This window comes from Carlito syrichta, unplaced genomic scaffold (genome assembly GCF_000164805.1).
Source record: "Carlito syrichta isolate Samal-C Ts95f unplaced genomic scaffold, Tarsius_syrichta-2.0.1 Scaffold309728, whole genome shotgun sequence".
NCBI classification, from domain to species: Eukaryota; Metazoa; Chordata; class Mammalia; order Primates; family Tarsiidae; genus Carlito; species Carlito syrichta.
In genome coordinates this window covers 1,134,003-1,140,334 of record NW_007253824.1, presented here as the reverse complement: position 1 = coordinate 1,140,334, position 6,332 = coordinate 1,134,003, and positions in this window count along the sequence as shown.

Sequence of the window (6,332 nt, the reverse complement as noted above, 5' to 3'; positions counted from 1 at the left end):
GAACCCGCGGGCTCAGACAATCCACTCACCTCAGCCTCCCAAAGGCGCGGGATTACAGGCAGAGCCATCAAGCCCGGCTTCAAATCTTTTTCAAAAGAAGGTTTTGTACACGTACTGACACCAGTAATACTTATAGCTATTTCCAATATTCCATTCCTTATGTTTCCCCTTCTGAATTAGTAAGATTTCTTTTCTATCTCTTAAAAGTATTATACTCCCTAGACCCTAACTATTGCAATTTTATGAAATAAATATTTTACAAATCCTAGAATTTCAAATATTTTATAAAGTATGATTATTTGTTCTTTAGTCATTCTGTTGCATTTTGGAGGCTAAGTAATTAAACATGAAATAGAAACACTTTTCTCCTGATGCAAAAAGCCAATTTGCAGCAAATATAGCCTGTTTGTCAAATGTTGCTTATGATTTTAATGAGGCTTATTCTCAGAATAAATGCATCTTCTGTTCATTTGACAGTCATAACACTATAAATGTTGGGAAAATAAAGTTCACCACCAAATCAGAAAAGTTAGTGGTTCTGTTGCATCCTGGGACACACTTCTCTGAAATCATTTATTTTCCACTGATATATTAAGCAAGCGTAGAATGTGTTGCCTTAATATAACAGCTATAAATTGACTAATGTATTATTGACTCGTGAAGATAACACGGTAATCTTTAAGTCATATTTTTAGAATACTTTATTAACTAGGCTACAATAAAAGATTATTCAGGTATGTGAAATGTGCATAATTTTTTAAATTACCTCCTATTAAGCTATTGAACTAAATGTTTAGAAACTGGTAGCAATAATACATGTTAGCATTGCGTTGGAATTAGCATTAGGAAAAGAGTATAAAATATATTATAAATCCATTAGGAAAAATGCTAAATAAATGAGCATCAAGGAATATGATATTAAACAAACACTTTTTCCATTATTCTTGACAATTTTTTGTTTTTCAAAGTTTATGTGTACAAAGTACCTAATAATAGAGGGTTGACCCATGCATGTGACAAGGTACATTTAAATGATCAGTACAAGATCACAAAAGATACTAAAAGAAACTACCATTGCATCTAAATTACTTTTCTACATAATGTCACTCTGTTATAAAGTATTTGCTAAGTTAATTACTTAAATAAGTCTTAATAATCAACATATTTATAAATAATAATATTAACATCAAGGACATATACCACAAGGGGCATATACCACATTATTCTCATCTGGTAAGTAAACTTGAATTTTTTTTTTCTTTTCATTTTTGTATGCTTGGTTTAAAATCATCGACTGTGCATTTCATAGCAGTTCGTATGAACTTAAGTACTAACCTTTAGAAAAGTCAACTGGACCCAGAGAGAAAAGGAATTATGAGTGGTCCAGCTTTGATCTTATATCCATTCTTGGACCTGACAATTGTAAGGAAGAAGAAAATATGAGTTGAGACCTGGTCTAACGACTAAAATCTAGTTTTAGCATAAACAATTACTTTCTGTTATACTCAAGAGTGATAATTAAGACTATCAATAGAGTTATACTCTAAAAAATAAATTGAACTTTCTATCGCATTTTCTTCAGTGTGACTAAACTAAGACAGGTCCCCTGCTAACTATAGTCCCTGACTTCAGTATTCTTAGAGGATTTACAAATAATTGTATTTGCAAATACTTTCTCTACACCATTTAGATGCATATAAATCTCCTTAAAAGCTTCTTGCCAGTTTTACAATCCAGCAATATCTTTCTCTAGGACCTCAGAGTCACCCCTTTGAAATGCAATGATCAAGAAAGATTGCTCCCCTATCTCTCAGTTTGAAGATAGGACCCTAACTTTGATAGCCTCTAATTAGCAAACATTGATGGCCTGATCACAGAAAAAAAAGTCTTTGTAAACTCAGCAATAATTCAAAATGCCAGACTCAACCCACTGCGCAAACATCTCCTGACATCCTCCAGTACTGTTTCACTAGTTCACTCAAAGGTTAGAATCTTCCTGCTTTTATTTCAGTGGAGTTCAGTTTAGTCTCTCTTTTTCCTATTGCAGTAGTCTTGTATAAAGTTGTTCTTACCTGTTGACATTTGCCTGTTTGCTTATTTTACTTTGACAATTTTCAGATGTCAGAAGTCACATTTCAAATAAATGTGACATTTTTTCAACAGTAATATTAAAATTACCAGAGTGACCTTTCTCTTTAGATTGCCATATGCTCACAGTACCAATTTTTGCTTAATCTTGTTGGCTCTACAATGCGGTATCTACGTTCAGGATGTTGGTAAGCATACCTGGCTGCTATTAGACTGACATGTCCAGATATGCACATCTTTACAAAACATTTTTAATTACCTTTTCAATAATGAAGCCAAACTTGACTTTTTTTCAGTGATGACCCATGATATAGAATAAGATTACTGCATCCTAAGTTAATTGAATCATTTTACTGACAGCTTACATAGGACATTTTATGTCAAAATAATAACCTATTTTAATTGTCATGATGTGGAAGAAATAAGAAACCTAGGTTTAATGTGAATACAAGTTTATGGCAAGGGACATATATCACATTATTCTTACCTGGTAAAAAACCTTGAAATTTTTTTTTCCATTTTTGTATGCGCAGTTTAAAATTGCTGACTATGCATTTTACAGCAATTCACATGAAGTTAAGTACCAACCTGTGGAAAATTCTACTGGACCCAGAGAGAAAAGGAATTATGATTGGTCCAGCTTGAATCTGATATTAATTCTTGGACCAAGCAAATGTGAAAAAGTTGTAAATATAATATGTTAAAAATGTCAAGTCCTTCAAGAATCCCTAGCTGGAAAATGGGGAGGAAGATAGGGGACTGGGGAGAAGAAACCATTTTCAGAATAAATAGGTCTGCTTTTAGAACACAAGAGATTTTGGCAAGAAAAATATAATGTTTCTGTTAAGAAAAATACCTTTAAAATGTCACCAGTGGTATTCAACTGGAAGTGATTCTGCCTCTTAGGGCACATTTTGCAAAGTCTAGAACATTTTATTGTCACATTGGCAAAGAAGGAGGGTGTAACTATTGGTGGATCTTAGGTAGAGGCCAGGAATGCTGCTAAATATTCTACATTGCAAAGTACAGTCACCTTCAGCCTCCAAATATGGATTATCCAGTTCAGAATGTCAACAGCTGAACATGGGAAACTCTGATATAGATCTACATTCTCAATGTTCCCTTGTTTCCTCAACTTTAGCTTATATAATGTAATTTTTCATTTTTAATCATGTTGATTATTCATTTCTTAGCACCTTTTAATTTTGCAATTCCCCTTGAACCGCACTGCACTATAATCTTTTCTGACATACTGGTTGTTCAGAAGTTACAAGTTGACCAAAGGATTCTTGGAAGAAATAAGAAAAAATAAATAAAAACCACAATTCTCTCCTTTGCATTTAATAAAAATATATTAGAAAGTATAATGGCAAAGATATGATTTTTTTTAAACTATTTTATGTATTACTCCATTAAAGCATATTTTATTTGTTTGATGTTTCCCCATTTCTAAAAATAAGCTCCTATAAATTTAGATTAAAATTTTAAAAACTATTTGACTCTTGTCTCTCTCATTTTTCTCGTCTATTAAGTTATCAAACCACCAATTAATTATTGTTCAAACATGTGTTTCCCATTATATATAACAACAGTGGCATTTCTTTTAATAACAGCAGGAATAACATCCAAACTAACACCCACAATGTTGGCATCTACTGTGTGTCAGAAAACGTACTAAGTGCTTTTCAAATAATATTAATTCAAAAAAATCCCTGCACGTTAGATACTATCATTCCCTTGTAGCAAATGTAGAAACTGTTTATCCACAGGTTTAAATAGCATGGCTATACTTGCAAAGATGTAAGAAGATAATCAGAATTTGGCATCACTTCGATTTGCATGCAAAATTATCTTATTTCTCCTTCAGGCATTGACATTTTTATCACCTCATTCCCATTCCATTGCCAACTTCATCCCAGGTTGGTTAGCTGTAGTGTTGGTCTCATTCCTCTGTAACCTTTTTTTTTTCTTTCTGTAGGTCACTCTTACACTCTCAAATTCTAATCATCTATGTTGACTGACTTCTCTTTTAATACTTAAAGCCCATTAAAATGCAACCGTAGATTATTTGATTGGAGTGGTCCTGAAAAAGAAAATCAGCTTTTACTCAATAAAATAGAAATCAAACAGGTTGTTTCATGTGTATAGTCAGGGTCTAGTCAGAAAATAATCCACTTCCGTGGTATTTACAACAAGACTAAATTAATGCAAGTAGTTATTTACAAAGCTAATAAAAGAATTAGAAATATAAGGAGACAATGAAGCACCCCAAACACCAGAAGGCAAGCAGCAAGAGTGTCCCTTTTACAGCGAGGCAGCAGGGACAGAGGGAGGAAGTCCAGCCTGGGCTGCATTCCCCAAGGAGAATCTACAATTGAAGTCAGAGAGGTCGAAGAACTCATTAGAAAGAAAGAAATATCTCTCATTCGCTCCCTTAATCCTACAGTTTCCTACCATTACCTCTCACAGTGAGAATCCTGCTGGCAAAGTGGTACGCAGGGAGGAAAGTTGAGAAATGAATGAGATCAGCCAGGAACTGCACAGTTAAGCTGTAGAACAAACTGCCAGCTAAGGTTCTGCTCTTCAGTACAGGAGACTGATTTCAATATGTGACTTCCCTTTATCCATTCTTACATAAATTTGATTCTTACATCTATAAGATGATATTAAATTTCCTTTAAACCTCTTACATCCTTCACTTCTGTTTTTTTTCACTTAATATTATTGTGAATAGCCATAATTAATGTTAAAGTTAATATATATATATCTTTAATTTGTAAAAGTTAAAATCATAGTTTCTCAGACAAATGTGTGTGTGCGCAATTTAAAAAAATGTTAGGAACAATTGGTTAAGTTAGATACAAAGCTAGTTAATATCCCACAGAGTCATATGACATAATATTTGAGGTTATTTTCTTCGGAAGAATAATTTTTAGTGTTACTCTTTTTCTATTTGAATTCATAGTGTATCCTTTTTTAAGGGTAATTCTTTTCTACTGGACAGAAATTATTTGCATCTCTTCCAGACCAAAATTTCTGAGTTAGCTTCTGTCCCTATAGAGTTGAATATGTCCTTTCAAGAAAACATTAAGCTCCTAAGCATGCTGCCTAGAGTCCCCTACTTCCCACACTGACTCTTTCTTAAGAACAAGATAAGTGATCACAGCTTACTCAATGATCACTCAGAATACTCCAAGGTTGGCATTTTTGAAAAGGAATTTTCTCACTACCTAAACTTACAATTTTTGTTTGTTTGTTTGTTACAGTTTGAATAATAAAGTCCATTCATGTGCTGAAACTTAAGGACAATATGATGATACTAAGAGAAAGGGCTTTTAGGAGGCAAGTAAGTAATGAAGACAAATTCCTTGTAAATTGAATTTAGATCTTTATAAAGGAAGTTTCACACAGCATTCATCTTTTTTTTTTCTTTTGCCCTTCTGTCCTTCCTACATGTGAAAACACACAGTTTCCTTCCAGAGGATACAGCAACAAGGAGCCATAATGCAAGCAGAGATTAAGTCCTTATCAGACATCACCAGCCAGCTAACTTGATCTTGAACTTCCTAGCCTACACAAATATAAAAAAATAAATTTCTGGGTTTTTTTTAATAAATTACCCAGTCTCTGGCATTTTCTTATTGCTATGCTAATGGACTAAAACACATTCCTTCCATCACCCTTGATATTTGTCTCTTCTGATTGTTGCCTTTGATTTTAATAAACTTCATTTTTTTCTCAACTAAAGTTTAGTAATTTGACAGTGAATATTGGATCTTATATCTTATTGTCACTCTCGATAGCATGTATTATCATTATGTGCTGAACAGTACAATTTTTCTTACCGCCTGGGTCTACCTTATTCTAGCCTGATGATAATAATAAAAGCTAAAAGAAGGAATTGAAGATAACAAAAGATTATGCCTATGAATTAACCTCAGGCTTGTGATAAGAGGTCATCTGCCTGAAATTTATGCAAAGATATTTGGAACCATTTTATGTCAGACTACTGTTTTATCATCCCATCTGCTCACACCAACCAAATATGCCTACAATTACTTTATGAAAAAATATGGTAGAATTTTGGTGAATCTCCATGAAAAGGGACATAGGTCATCTCAAGTGATTCACTATTTTTTACAAAAATTATTGATTTCCCACTGTGTGCTAGACACTAAAATCAGCACTAGAGATGCAGTGATAAACACACCTGCTTAGTCCTCTCTCTCACAGAGCATATGGTG